General features: G+C 39.2%; 1 long non-coding RNA gene across 1 annotated transcript; it reads left to right on the top strand.

The window, feature by feature from the left end:
• The first annotated feature begins 1,901 nt into the window (after positions 1–1,901).
• Positions 1,902–6,612, top strand: LOC104095371 (uncharacterized). Its single transcript, XR_686111.4, has 3 exons — positions 1,902–2,256; positions 2,352–2,401; positions 6,376–6,612. It is a non-coding gene; the product is annotated as an uncharacterized lncRNA (long non-coding RNA).
• The last annotated feature ends 9,379 nt before the right edge of the window (positions 6,613–15,991 follow it).

The raw sequence follows: 15,991 nt of genomic DNA, 5'->3' as shown, positions 1-15,991 counted from the left end.
GGTCGCATTTGCGATCATCTTGATCCCTTTCGTGATGTGAGGGGTTTCTCTTTTGCAATAACTTCCACGTATTTGCGGGGTTCACAAATTCGCATTTGCGACTGGACATAAAAGCTGAGGGACAAGAATTTGATCTCATTTTCATATTTTGGAACACTAGACTCGGTAGGAGGCAATTTTGAAGAGGGATTTTCATCTACAAATATTGGGTAAGTGATTTTGATCAATTTTCAACTATTTTAAATGATTATATGTGAGTTTTAACATCAAAATTATGAGAATCAAATTGAAATTTTGAGAAACTTTGTCTATATTTTGAAAAATGAGAATTTGAGTTTTGAGTTTTGAGAGTCGATTTGGACTCGGATTTTGAAACAAAACACATATATAGACTCGTGGGGTTCTAGGTAGTCGGAATCTACCCTTGAACCCGGATTTTGATCGGGCAAGCCCGGGGTTGACTTGTGAGAAATTGTGTAAAGATCATAGCTTTAATTATTGGAATTGATTTCTCTTCCATTATTTAATATTATTAAGTTACAATTAAGAACAAGTACCCACTGCCGCCCATTGATGACTAATTTGACCAACTTCAGGGAGTTAGAGTGTTCTCTAAGATTGATTTGAGGTATGGGTATCACCAGTTGAAGATTCGAGATTCTGATATCCTGAAGACAACATTCAGGACCCGCTACGGTCACTATGAGTTCCTTGTGATTCCTTTTGGGCTGACTATTGCCCCAACAACATTTATGCAACTGATAAACAATGTATTCAGCCATATCTTGATTTTTTTATTATAGTATTCATTGATGATATACTGGTGTACTCACGTAGCCATGAGGAGCATTCACATCATTTGAGGATTGTACTACATGCATTGAGGGAGAAGAAGCTTTGTTTCAAATTTTCCAAGTGTGAGTTTTGGCTTGAGTCTATGGCGTTCTTGGGGCACGTGGTGTCCAGTGAGAGGATCAAGGTAGATCCGAAGAAGATTGAGGCAGTTTAAAGTTGGCCCAGATCGTCTTCAACTACTGAGATTCGGAGTTTTCTTGGCTTGGTCGGATATTTTCACCGCTTCGTGGTGGGTTTCTCGTCCATTCCTTCACCTTTGACTAAATTGACCCAGAAGGGTGCCCCATTCAGGTGGTCTGATGAGTGTGATGAGAGATTTCAGAAGCTCAAGACTGACTTGACCATAGCTCAGGTTCTAGTTTTGCCTTCAACATTGAGTTCATATTCAGTGTATTGTGATGCTTGTCGGATTAGTATTGGGTGTGTCTTGATGCAGGAGGGTAGGGTGATTGCTTATGCTTCACGCTAGTTGAAGTCCCATGAGAAGAACTACCCGATTCATGATTTATGTGTTGGCAGCCATAATTCATGCATTGAATATTTGGAGCCGGTGGCTATTTTAGATTAGGAGGTTCGAAAATAGACGTCAAAGAATATAACTTTAGTGAAAGTTCAGTGGAGAGGTCAGCCAATCGAAGAGGCTACTTGGAAGACCGAGTGGGAGATGCAGAGCAGCTATCCACGCCTATTTGAGACTTCAGGTATCACTAGTAGAAAATGGTTCTATGGCAACAAATATTTTTGCAACGGTTCAAAAACCATTACTATAGATTGGTTATTGGAACGATTTTAACCGTTTCAATATGACATGGGTGATACCAGCACACTTTGGCTATAAAACTGTTGTAATTAGGTAAAAATCGTTCCCATAGTGTTTTATTTTTTGCAATGTTTGTTTTAACCGTTCCAATAAATATATCTATTGGAACGGATCTTGAAAAAAATTCAATGGGAACGGTTGTCATTTCCCTCCTAAAATTTTTCCCCCTCAATATTCATAAACCCACTCTAGAACCCCTAATTATTTACATTATTTTTTATTAATTAATATTATTTCATGAAATAACCCATTGGTTCTCCTAATTCCCTACCCTCTTTCCCCTTTGAACGTACCCATCAGAAGGCCAAAACCATACCCCCGTATAACCTCCATCGTCTCTGCCACTATCCTGCCGTCAACCTCCGTCGCATCTGCCACTATCTCGCCGTCAACCTCTGTCAACACCAGCAGAACCTCAATTTTCTTTTTCGTTCACCTATAAACTTTTATCTCCTCCACCACAAACAACAACAATTCGATTAATCCAAGCTCCATGTTTTCAAATAGTCCCAAAATTCTAGGGTTTTTTTCTCGATTAAGCTCGACTACCACTTCTTGTTCTCTCTGAGCCCTAATTCTAGGTTTTCGCTCGACTCTCGCAAATTTTCTGATTTACTTTGCATGCTCTTCTTTTATTCCTTTTGTAATTTCTCAATAGTTGAGCCATAACTTGCAGATTCCATTAGCGAGGAAGAAATTGCAACTGATAGCTGTGGGATAAATATTGTAAGTTTTCTTAAACTCTTTTTAATATAAATTTTGGATAACCACATTCGCTAGTTGTGGTTTTGGATGAAAATTTCAGTTTTAATGTTCCTTTTTACTCGATTCACTGATTGAATGGGATTCAAATCCATATGACACAAGCATGAAAACGTATTTATTCGGACTTTAAAATTACTGAAACTTGGGGTTTTTGGTTTTTATTGATTTTCTTAGTTATCGTTCTTCATGTAAAATTTCTGTTTTATGAGGCTTTTTTTGTTGCATATTTGTGTCTATGGCTATGACTTAAGAATAATCTTGTCTTTCTAATAGTTTGATGCTTGTGTTTGAAACCAATATAGAATTCAACTAATCTGGCGGAGTATTTTAATCCACTAGATCTTGAGTCTGTATTTATCATTCGCCATGCGCATAGAGCAAATTATTAAATCAGAATTTGTAGAGGGCCAAAATATACCATTTTATTGAATCTGAAATAGGCCCTTTTGCTCTTGTTCTATTTTTTCATAAGTTTGTCAGATTCTTTTAGTAGCTTAGGCTTTTGAGAATGAGATAAGGATTACGTAATATACAAATGTTAGATATGGTCTCAGTAGATTAGCTAGTGTCGTTTAGTTCTATCTATAAAACTAAGTTCTCATTATTATAGATTAGCTAGTGTAGTTTAGTTCTATCTATAAAACTAAGTTCTCATTATTATAACCCTTTGCCTTCTGAGTTCTGAGTTCTGACTTCTTCAGAAAGGAGAGGGTAACCACTTGTAAGATAACCGAGAGAGTTAAATATTTTTTCGCATAAACTGTGTAATGTGAGTAGGAATCTGATCCTGTCCAGCAGAAAGGAAAAAATACTATCAGTCATCTGCTTTTCAACATTGTGCGAAACTTCAGATTTATAATATCAACCATAAAGAACTTAATTTAGAGTGAGATGTAGTTTTTCTTTTATTAGTAATAATAATTTTCAGGAAAGTATTTTTTGGTTAATTACTAGCATGTGACTGATCGACATTTTCTAATCAAACTTGAGAGGTATAATCAGAAGCACTGATGAGCTATTTCCATAAGAGGAAGTTTGTAATCTCAAAAGGTAATATTTTTCTCTAGTTGTGGTCTGACATCAGGTTAAAGTACTATGTCATATAAACTCTATGCCTAAACTTTGTGCCAAGTCAAACTTACGGCTAATTTAAATGGTCAAAGAATTTAGGGGAAGGATACATTGCGATTTTGACTTGCTTTTAAAAGATGCGCTATTTTTGTTTGGTGTAATTTATCCGATGTCGTTTTGATTATAAGATGACAACTCTCTGAACATGTTAAAATTTTAACTCACGATAGTGTTCTAATTAAAATTGGGTTAGTGTAGCAGCACTGAGTCATACTTAAGCTTTCTAAGAACGACTTCTCTTGTCCTTCCTTAACCTCCTGCTTGAAGGGTCGTGGCAGCATTATCATTTTGTACAATGCAGCAGTAAAATTTTATGTAGGATCATGGAGTCAAATTTTAGACTGAATGAGGATCAAGCTTCTTTGAGTTGAAAATTCTATTTGGTAAAGGTAAAGTTGTTAGATTGAATTGGGTTTAGGCTTCTTAGAGTTGAAGCTGGTTCCATTTAGTAAAGGTGTTGGTGGCAGAAGGCTTGCCTTGATTTTCTTTTTATATGTTTGTGATCAGTTTCTTTTTCTTTTTGTGGTCCACAATAGTAAGTAGTTATGTCTGGAGCCTCTTAAGTTTGATTCGAAATTGTATGACAGTTTCAAAGAGAAGAATTTAATGTGGACCAAAGAAGTTATAATTATAACACCACATTCTCTGAGGAATCATGCTAAAGTCATGGATCACTTGAGTTAGTTAAGCATTTCATGATTTTTCCTAACCATTGAGTTACTGTTGCCACTAGACAGTGGAAGGGATAGAGGTTGATGGGTTTATGATTTGTTTTAGTTTAGTCCTAACAACCATATCGAGGGAGTCAAAGGCTCAAAACAACACCTTATCTTTGTTATCTTGCTGTTATTGCTTTGAGAAGTTGTTAGTATGTGCTTATGATTATACCTTTTAGGGATAACTAGAAAATTGGAGTAAGTAGACACAGACGTCTAATGTGAGATGGAAAATTGAATCAAAAGAGCTGCCAATTTAGATTATCGTTTAGGAACAACGCCTGTTCTTCTCAAAAGTATAATGTGCCAGTTGAAAGTCACAAATTGAAAGATGACGAATTTCTTTATTTTCTTATTCTTTAACTGATGTTCTATTCTAGTTGAAAGTAGCAAATGAAAGTTGACGAATGTTTGTTTATTTGGGTTTGTTGAGGTGTCATTTTGCTTAGCTTGAATATTAATTTTGTGATTTGAATATGTTATATAGGATATTCATGGATAATGGTAATAAAAGTTGAATGAATCTCCTACGATGGACGAATGAGTATATCTGTGGAGAGAATAATTTTCTTGATAAGGAATTTGAACGAGCCGCCCAAGGAAATGAAATATTATATCCTTGTGCTGCTTCTTCTACCACTGCTCTCTTTCTCTCTCGCAAAGTCAGATTAGTCTAGTAATTTTTTTACTTTGCCTATGGTACTTAGTCGCTGCGTAATTCAGTGGTTGCCTTGCTAGTGTCATTACTATGATGCATATTCTTTTATGTTGCCTTGCCGGATCTTTGTTGTTGTATAGTCGTTGCGTAATTCTATGCTAATTGGTAAAGTTGTTGCATGAGGGAGAAGATCATCTTAGCTTACATACTGAACAAATGAAAAGTTGGGCCTTTTTTTCTATGCCTTATGGAATTTTGTATGTACGTTTTGCTCAGACTGTACTTGCGCATCTTCTGTTATATTTATAAGTGCAACTACTACTGCTTCCCTTCACTGGTTTGCAACTTTTATTCCCAAGACCATTAAGTGGAGATGATGTCTTGGTTGGCAACCTTTACTCCCAAGACTACTAAGTTTGCAGATATCAGGCCATTATGTTGGCAAAGTTGTACTTTTTAAACATCACAGTCACCATACGAATGAGACGTTACTTATACTTTATGTGAATGTATTTTCTTTAAAGTTTGGACTATTTGAGAAAATGTTTAGCAAATGAATTGGGTTTAATTGACAATGTAAGTTTGGATTTTGCTTATTCATCTCTAAACTACTGCTGGGAAGGGTCAGTAACTTCTTTCACATAATTTTCATTGAGACAGTTATCAGAATCCCTCTCTAATTATGTAGTAGGATAGAGGACTAATTTAGAATTATCTGAATTTCAAACACTTCCTTGACATTCAGCTTTTCTGAGATCCCAATAACCTATTTTCACCTAAACATTCATGGAAAGAAAATTTCCATGTACAGAATATGTATGCTTGGTACCTTGGGACAAAAACTAAATGAAATGCACTAATAAGTAATACCTACACTCATTTTAGTATTTTGTTCTACCAAGTTGAAGCTTTAATAGACCAAACACAAACAACATTTGGCTGCATGCAATTTTGAGGTGTTTTGCAAGCATAATAACTGAAACACTAAAACCTAATTATGAGAAGAGAGAAACATCTGAAGGGCATTACTTTGTAGAATTTGTTGAGTACGTGGAATTCTATATCTAGTATAAAGATTGCTGATAACCATACGTGTATGCAAGTTAGTATCAGGAATTAGCTAGTGGTCACAAAACCAAATCTGTGCAAACTGTCTTATTTTCCTTTTAAATCCTATAATGGGATTAAGATTCGATATATTGTTATTTTTTAGAAGCTTGCATACACATTTGATGTCCAAATTTGGGTCTACATAATTTGTTTATCTGTGGAAGAGCTAGGCTCATGACTAACATCTTGTATGTCCAATCATTTCTTTTTCTTTTTTGTTCCATATATTTAGTCCAGATATTCAATATCTTTGGGTGCTATGAGCATTCTTAGACCGGATTCTCTTGAAGGGTAATGACTTTATTTATCCTCTTTTGTAGGTGGAGTCGATCAAGAAATGCAAGATGAAGGCAGTGAAGATCTAGACCTTACTTAAGATGAATTTTGAATTGCTATAGATGACTGTTCTAGGAATCTTTTGTTATCAACATTTCGAAACTTACTCTCTTGAATTGTATTAAACTTATGCACTTGGGGTAGAACATTTGCTTTATGGATATTATTAGCTTGTTGGACAATTTATATTATTAATAGTTTCATTTTTTGATTTATTTAAATTTTAGGGTTAATATAATTTATTATATATATAAAAATTTATTTACAACAGGGGTTATATTTTTGTTTTAACTGAACTGTTGCAATAGCCTACCAGAACCGTTGCAAAGGGACACAAATGGTGTTTCATTAGAGAATGTAAACCGTTGCAATGGGTTCGGTAAATCGTTCCAAAATGTCCTATAAACCGTTCCAATAGGTAGTTAAACCGATGCAATAGCTTTTTCTTTATTGTTGTAGTTTATTATAAACCGTAACAATACAAATAAAACCAAACACGTAGTGTCTTTTTCTGGCAGTTGGGTATTTGTTCCATGCATTTACAATATGGTAGACGCGATCGCGGAGTTCTGAGATTTTGTGTTACGTGAACGCGGGTGTACGAACGCGTTCGCGAAGAAGGTAGGAGAGGTCTAGGATTCAGACGTGTTGTTCTCCGCGGTTGCATGAGTCAGTCCGCGATCGCGTAGGTTAGAAAGATTGGTCACCGTGTTTGCGACCTTGAGGGTGCGTTCGCATAGAAGGGTTTTTGGTCACTGAGGATTTTGTTCTTCGCGATCGCCTGAAATTTTCCGCGATCGCGATGTGTAATCGCTGGGCAGCAGCTTAAAATTCCAAATCGAGGGTTAGAGTATTATTTTCACATTTTTAGTTGGAGAGCTCGGTTTTGGGCGACTTTGGCAGGGATTTTAGCATCTTGGATCAGGGTAAGTGTTTTTGACTCGGATTCAACATTATTCCATGATTATATCTTTTGTTTAGCATTTAATTAGTGAATTAAAGTGAAGAAATGAGGGATTTTGTGGAAACTTTGGAAGAATGAAAAATGGAAGTTTGAAGGTCGATTTAATGTCGGAATTGGATGATTTTGGTATGGTTGGACTCGTAAGTGAATGGGCGTTTGGATTTTGTGAATTTGTCGGGTTCCGAGATGTGGGCCCTGGATTGACATTTTGATTTTGGTTAAAGAATTTAGCTTTATCGTATGTGATCGATTCCTATAACTTGTATTGATTATATCAAGTTATTTGTGACTAGGTTCGAGTAGGTCGGAGGCCGATTCGCGGGGCAAGGGTTTGTTGGAGCATTGAGTTGCACACTTTGAGGTAAGTAACACTTCTAAACTTGTTACTGAGGATATGAATCTCTAAAATATGTGTTATATGGTTGGTGTTGGGGTGACGCACATGCTAGGTGACGGGCGGGTGGGCGTGTACCGTGGTAATTATGACTCAATTGATTATGTGGTACTGTGTAGTTATCTAGTCTTGTTTTTTCCGTGTAATTCCTACGTGTTAGAGTAAATGAGCTGTGATTCATGTTGGAAATCATGTTTAGGCTATGTGCTTATTCTGTTGGGACCCACTAAAGTCATTTCTCCTATTGAGTTATTTGCTTATGTTGCAATTATGTACCAGTCATACTTATTCATTTGCATATCATATCTTAGTCTCTATTATCATTTACTATTACATCATGTTATCATTGTTTGGGCTAAGCGGTATGAGATTTGTGAGCCCGTGAGACTAGAGAGATTGATGACTGAGTTGGGGCCTGAGAGCCAGATTGTGAGTGATATTGTGGATCGGGATGCACGCCGCATCAGGTCATATTAGCTTTTTATATATATATCATTGTTATTATGGATCGGGCTGCAAGCTGCAACCACTATTTTAAAAGGCGTTTCTAGGGCGATCCCCGGGGCGAGGCATACCAAAAACGCCCCGGGGCGATGGTGTGGGGCGAAAGTCTCAAGAGGCGTACACCCAATAATTTGGGGCGTACGCCCGGGCGTTCGGGGCGTACGCCTGGGCGTTTAGGGCGTAGGCCCGGGCGTTCGAGTCACGTTGTTTTAGTGAGGAGTAAGCCCTAGAGACTTTTTCAAATTAAAACAAAATTTGTTGAATTAGTCCTTCATATAATAACCAAATTCTCAAAAGTCAATTTGGTAATTGCTCAAAAGGTTTAAAAAGGAACTCAAAAGTATTAAATTTAAAAGTCAAGACCTTTTTTATTGATTAAACCCTAATTCATGATTTTTCCATTTTTTATCTTGTCCGCTAGTCTGCTAATATCTCCCAAAATCAACGAATATTTAATTTTTTTTTACAAATACAAAGAGAACTACATTCTTCTTCATAGCAGCAAATTCAAAGTTCAAATTGCAAGTTAATCATCCTTTTTGTTCATCCATATAGAAAACATTATTCTTTTAGACTCAAATTACTTGTGCTTGTACGTAGCGTATAATAGATTATTTTGATTAGTTTTTTGTGGGGATGGAGCACACATATATATAGTTTTCTTCAATTTTTATGCAATTTTCCTGTTTATAAATATTTACTATCATTATATTATTTTATAAAATATTAAAAATTAAATACCTATGGAGCTTACGCCCCGTGCCTCGGGGCTTACGCCCCACTGAGGCATATGTAAAACGCCTCGCCTTATGCCCACGCCTTTTAAAACACTGGCTGCAACAGGATTTATTGGCTTATTTATTATTGTTGATTGGGATGTACATCACAGCAGGACTTATAGGCTTTATATCAGCGCTTGAGCAGGATTTGCCCCTCTGAAGTCTGACATACCAGCAGTGAGTGCAGGCACAATGATTTATATGCACGTGCTTTGGTGAGAGGCACAAATGCCAGGCACCTATACAATGTTGAGTGATTGTGTGTGATGAGAGGGAGTTTGAGATAGACAGATTGAGTACTCTGAAAGTGTGAGTACCTGGGATTATCACTATGATGCATTACATTTACATACATATTTGACATGTAGGTATAGAGATGTAACATTCTGCATGCTAGTTGTATTTGACATACTTTATCAGTGTTGAGCTTAAATTGTTGAATTGAATGCATGCCTAAAAATCTGTACTGTGAACGAGATGGATATGGAGATTTCTCTAAGTTATTACTTTCATTCTCTTTGTTATTTCTCTGTTGTCATTATTCTGATTCTGGTTGTATCCTTCTGAGCTCGTCACTGCTTTCAGCCCAAGATTAGTGTTGTTACTTATTGAGTATATTGGGTCGTTGTACTCATACTACACTCTGCATTGCGTGTGTAGATCCAGGTACATCTAGATGTGGTGATTGATATATCTGGTGCTAGTACCTGATCGGACACTCCGAGGTAGCTGCTATGATGCCCACATACCTTGACTCTTCTTCTTTTCATTTTTATTCAGTACTGTTCTATTTTCTCAGACAATTGTACTAGAGTTTTAGACTATGTTGACACTAGTAGCTCATGTACTCAGTGATACCAGGATTTTGGGATTGTTGTATTAGAGTTGCAATTGTTTTATCGGTTATTTATAGGACTTTCCACTGTTGAAATTATTAAATCATATTTTTAATTCAAATATGTAGTTGTTATGTGACTGTTGGCTTGCCTAGTAATGTGCTAGGCACCATCACGACAGGTTGGAATTTCGGGTCGTGACACCTGCCTTCTGTGCGTGAGTTGCACCGTTAGCACGTGAGTTATCCGTGCGCATATGATATATTGTTACTGTTATCACATGAGTTATCCGTGCGGATATGAAATATTGTTACTATCTTAGCACGTGAGTTGTCCGTGCAGATATAAGGTATTAATGGTATTGGCACATAAGTTGTCCGTGCTGCTCATGAGTTATCCGTGCAGCACATGAGTTGTCCGTGCGATTGTGATTTGTAATATGGGCACAAGATGCCAAGTTATTAGGGTTCGTGATTTGAGACCCGTGGTTTGTGATTACGAGGTGTGGTTCCTCGGGGAAATTCTTGTATAAGCCTTGTGTGAAAGCGGTTGTTTTATAGGGTTGTTACTTGTTTTCCTTTACTTGGTTTCATCGGACTTTAACTGTATTCTGTTTACCTTACGGTGTTATTACCTGTTTGCTCCTTGTTGTTAATTGTTGTTTCTTGTTATTATTGCAAGTATTGTAACATTATTTTCACCATGTTTAGCCTTATATTGCTCCATGTTAGTTTTATATTCTTACTTGTACGGGTTATTATGTCTAGTAGGTGTCTTGACTGTCCTCATCATTATTTCACCAAGGTTAGTCTTGATTCTTACTGGGTATCACTGTGGTGTACTCATGCTATGCTTGCAGATCGAGTATTGATGTGGAGACTTCAAGGTATACCTGCCGTCGCATTCGCAGGCCTCAGAGTTACCTTCTGAAGTTTTACTTTGTACTGTTTATTTCTATTCGGGAATTATATCTAGAGATTTTCTAGTGAACTCAGTAAAGCTTATAACTTGTACTATCGATTTTGGGATGTTATATATCTACTTTGGATTGTTGGATTTATATAAAAATTTCAGGTTCATGTTTAATAGTTGATTGGTTAAAATCTGTTATTAATTCAGTAAGTGTTAGGCTTGCCTAGTCTTAGAGACTAGGTGCCATCACGACTCCTAAGGAGGGATTTTGGGATGTGACAAGTTGGTATCAGAGCTTTAGCTTCATAGGTTCTACGAGTCATAAGTAAGTTTAGTAGAGTCTTCCGGATCGGTACAGAGACGTCTATACTTATTTTTGAGAGGCTATGGAACTATTAGGAAACTTCACTTATTTCATTCCTATCGTGTGAGTTTATTGATTTCGGAGTTTAAGCCTTTGTCATTCTATTCTCTCACACATAGTGAGAACATGAGCTGCGGTTACTGATGATGCTTCCCCAGAGCCGGTGTTGCTAGGGGACGGGGTAGAGGCAGAGGCTGAAGAGGAGCACATCCTGCAGATAGAGCGAGAGCCACAAGTAGCTCCGGATGGAGGATAGGCACCAGAGGCAGCTGTTACTACCCCCGAGACTTCAGGAGACTTTAGCGTAGTATGTTTGGTACATTTGCTTAGGCGGGATTGATTTCGGTTGCACCAGCTACTTCACAGATCGGGGGAGGAGCTCAGACTCCCTCCGCCCGTACTCCATAGCAATGGATCCATATTGGCCATGTTCCGGGTGTTATGACAGCATAGTCTGTTATTCCGGTTCAACCTGAGTTGAGGCTAGGGACATCTGAGGAGGAGCAACTGAGACTTTAGAGGTTCAAGAAATATCATCCTCCTACTTACAGTGGCCTAGATACCGAGGATGCGCAGGGTTTTCTAGTGAAGTGCCATTGTATTATTTGCACCATGGGTATTGTAGAGACAAACGGAGTTGGTTTTACTACGTTTCAGTTGTCTGGAGCATCATATTAGCGGTGGTAGGCTTATGAGGAGGGTAGACCAGTGGATGCAGTGCCACTCACTTGGACTCGATTTTCAGAGATGTGTTTGGTGGAGTTTGTTCCCCAGACCCTTCAGGATGCATGGCGCACAAAGTTCGAGCAGTTGCACCAGGGAACTATAACAGTATCAGAGTACACCATCAGATTCAGTGAGTTGTCCTGTCATGCACTTGCTTTATTTTTTATAGTTAGAGAGCAAGTCTGCAGGTTCATTGATAGACTCAGTTATGGTATCCAATTCAGCATGGCTGGGGAGTTGGAGATGGATGTTCTATTTCAGCAGGTGGTATAGATCGCTTGTAGATTAGAGGGTATACAGGGCCATGAGAGAGAGGACAGGGAGGCTAAGAGGCCTCGTGGACCGAGATGGTCTACAGATCCCTATTTTGAAAGTAAGGTACGTCATGGTAGAGGTTTTATGGGTCAGCCAGTTCAGTTTGCCCTTCAAGATTCACGCGGTATTTCAGATATCCATCGGTCCCAAAGTACCCGTACCGGATAGCTTCCACAACTATGTTAGCAGAGAGGTTGCTTTCAATGTGGAGATACCAGCCGCATGGTCAGAGATTGTCCAAGACTCTAGACAGATGTGTCACAGTGGGGTATTCATGTTACGAGTTCCGCTCCAGTTGCTGCTATACTTGTACCGCCAGCTAGGGATGGAGGTCAGGCGGGTAGAGGTCTTCCTAGAGGGGAAGGTCGATGACGAGCGCAAAACACCACTTAAATTATGCTCGCTAGTAAAAGATAGTATAGTATAATAGCGTATACACAGGGATTGGAGTTCGACATTATTTTCATAGTTTCTAGCTTGATTGCTATTCAGGAGAATCAACAATTGTGATTTATAACTACAATTAACTAAGAGTCTAAATCTATTGACTAATGATTATCGAAACAAGGAATAAGCAAAATCTATTGACTAATGATTATCGAAACAAGGAATAAGCAAAGAAGGTTATCAATGGGAGAAGATAGGGTTTTTATAGCACAAGTGCAAGATAATTGTTTGGGATCTAACTCTAGATAATTCACTTATAATGTTCAAGTGAGTCTCTCGAATTCACTCAATTATTAGTTCAAACGTTCAGCAAAAACTCCTCTCTCGATTAAGTTTTAACCCTACAAGATGAATCAATTTAAGCACATGAATATATGTAACAATGCGTAGTGGATTGGTCTTTAGGAGAACCTCTCTCAATTATCCTCCTAACTAGGTTTAATCAATGATTCAACTAGTCTCTTTCGATTACTAAGAAGAATTAATGAACTCAACCAACAATATAATGCAAAGATATCACAAGGTATGCCTCTCGGGATTACATGAACAAGTGAATATAGATCCAACAGTTAAATCATCGAAAACGGTTCAACACATAAAGCTAGAGTTATCATCTACAAACAATCATCAATACACCAAATCCATCAAACCCTAAGGAGAGCTACTCCATAGATATGGAGTAATTCATCACAAATATGTTTAAAGCAAAGGAAAACATAAAATGATCCAAACCCGGGTCTTGAGTGAGGATTGAATGATGAACTCCTTATGTTTTTGCTTCTCCAACTCCTCCTTATCCTCCTTAGGTCTCCAATATGTCAAAAGTCCAGAAAATAACATTTTTCCATGTATTTATACCAAGTAGGGTCGGCCCCAGACGAAATCACCTTTTACTAGCGAAAATAGGATATTCACTCTGTAAAAAATACACAGTCGCGCCGCATGGGTTGACACGCCATGCGGAGAATTAGTGGGGAAATCTAGAGAGTTGATTTCTGACAATCAGCAAGAAAATGGGCAGTCGTGGCGCCCCACGCGCCGCGGCAGTGGGGATTTCTTAGAGTACGGATTTTCCTTGCGTTTTGACGTCCAACTTGGTCCTCGACCCCCGAACATGATCCCGGCTTAATCCCTTGGGCTTTTACTCAGACTTCAAAGCTCCAAATCACTCAAATTCATTACATAACATCTATATAGCTCGGGATCACTCCTACAAGGCATAAAATACACAATAAGTGCAAAACTCTAGCAATTAAAGCTCAAAACGAATAAAGTGTAGTAAATTAGAGTACAATAAGTGACTAAAATACGAGATTATAGCCTAACATCAACACCCTACATTTAAACCATAGCTCGTCCTAGAGCAATCAAACTACACTTCATATAAACACGACCTTTTTAAACAACTCTCATTATTCATCATACCAAGAATATTTAAAACAGATTAAGCACTTTAACATAACATCCTCGCCTCAAGATTTGACTCACAAGAACCACACATTTTTCACAACCCGCTCACTTACTCTAACATAGAGGTCAAAGAAATTACCTTTCCTTCATAAATTAAGTTTCCTCACACAACAATAGATAGTTGTTTCAAACATAATAAAATTTAAGAACAATTGGGAGTGGAAGTTGACCCTTCACTTGGTGAGGCGGGTGAATACCCGAGGGGTGAGGATAATCCCTCGACTGCTACACTACCTGATTCCACTACACCTGTTCAGGCCACACCAGTTCCTGCACCTACTGAGGGTGCAACAGTTCCTCCAACCGATATTCCGATTTCACCTCCAGCCCCAGCTTCCGGTTCTGGTATTTCTGATGGGGATCTTAGGGGAGCTATTCAGATGCTAACACAGATAGTGGCTTCTCAATCCCAGAGATCAAATGTTGCACCCATTTCGTCTAGCCAACAAGGGGATTCTAGTGGTTCAAGGGTGAACAGGTTTCTTCAGTTGGATCCTCCGGTGTTCACGGGTTCTAATCCCAAGGAGGACCCACAAGACTTCATTATTGAGATGCATAAGACTCTCCGGGTTATGCGCACTACTGAGACGGAGGGAGTGGAGTTGGCCGCCTACCGCCTGAAAGGGGTGGCATATTCTTGGTTTGAGCTGTGGGAGGACTCTCGGGAAGAAGGGAGCCCTCCAGCGAGGTAGAGTGATTTTGCTGATGCCTTTATAGACCATTTCTTGCCTGCTGAGACTAGGGCAGCCCGTACCGCAGAGTTTGAGAATCTTAAGCAAGGGAGTAGGAGTGTGTGGGAGTATCACATGGAGTTAGCGCGCCTGTCATAATTTGTTATTCACATGTTGGCTACTATGGAGGCTAGAGTGCGCCGGTTTATCCAGGGCCTTAGCCCTTTGGTTATCAATGAGGCCGCTACAACTTCCTTGAATTCAGACATAAACTATGGGAAGATGGTAGCATTTGCTCAAGCTACAGAGGACCGTAAGTTGAAGAACATAAGGGAACGAGAGGGTGCCAGCAAGGCCCAGTCCGCGGGCAACTTTGGGGAGTCATTTGGTGGGGGAAGATCAGCTTTCAGGGGAGGGTCATCAGGGCCAACCCAGTCTCATGCTCAGTCTTCAGCCAGTGCACCGCCAGTGGGGCACAATTAGCAGCAGGGGAGTCGCTTCAGGCCCAATCAGGGCAGTAGGGTCCCCACCATCAGGGCCGACCAAGAGGGAGATTCCCGCAGCAACGGAGGCCCCCATGCCCCAGGTGTGGGAAGATGCACTCGGGGATCTGTTACATGGACTTACCTATATGTTATGAGTGCGGATTGAGGGGTCATATTCAGAGGGAGTTACATTCATCCCGCCAGGGTACGGGCAGGGGCACGGTACATCCATCCAGTTCTGCAGCTACTACATCTTTAGTACCCCCTCCAGCACGAGGCACTCTAGCACCAGTAGGGCATGGTGCAGCTAGGGGTGGTGCACAGAGTTCAGGAGGACCCAGCCATTTCTATGACATGAGTGGTCGCCAGAGTGCAGAGGCTTCTCCAGATGTTGTCACAGGTATATTGACTGTCCAATCTCATGATGTATATGCTCTTATTGATCCCGGTTCCACCTTGTCCTATGTTACCCCTATTGTTGCTATGGAATTTGGGATAGAACCGTAACAACTTCCTGAGCCGTTCTCTGTATCTACTCTGATTGGCGAGTCTATTATGGCCGCACAAGTTTATAGGGGTTGTGTTGTCACGGTGCGTGGTCGGGACACCGTGGCCGATCTCATCGAATTGGGGATGATTGATTTTGATGTAATTATGAGAATGAATTGGCTTTATTCATGTTTTGCTAAGTTCGACTGCCGAACTAGAACTGTGAGGTTTGAATTTCCTAATG

This window comes from Nicotiana tomentosiformis, chromosome 7 (assembly GCF_000390325.3).
Source record: "Nicotiana tomentosiformis chromosome 7, ASM39032v3, whole genome shotgun sequence".
Classification (NCBI taxonomy): Eukaryota; Viridiplantae; Streptophyta; class Magnoliopsida; order Solanales; family Solanaceae; genus Nicotiana; species Nicotiana tomentosiformis.
This window is presented reverse-complemented; position numbering and strand designations above follow the sequence as displayed.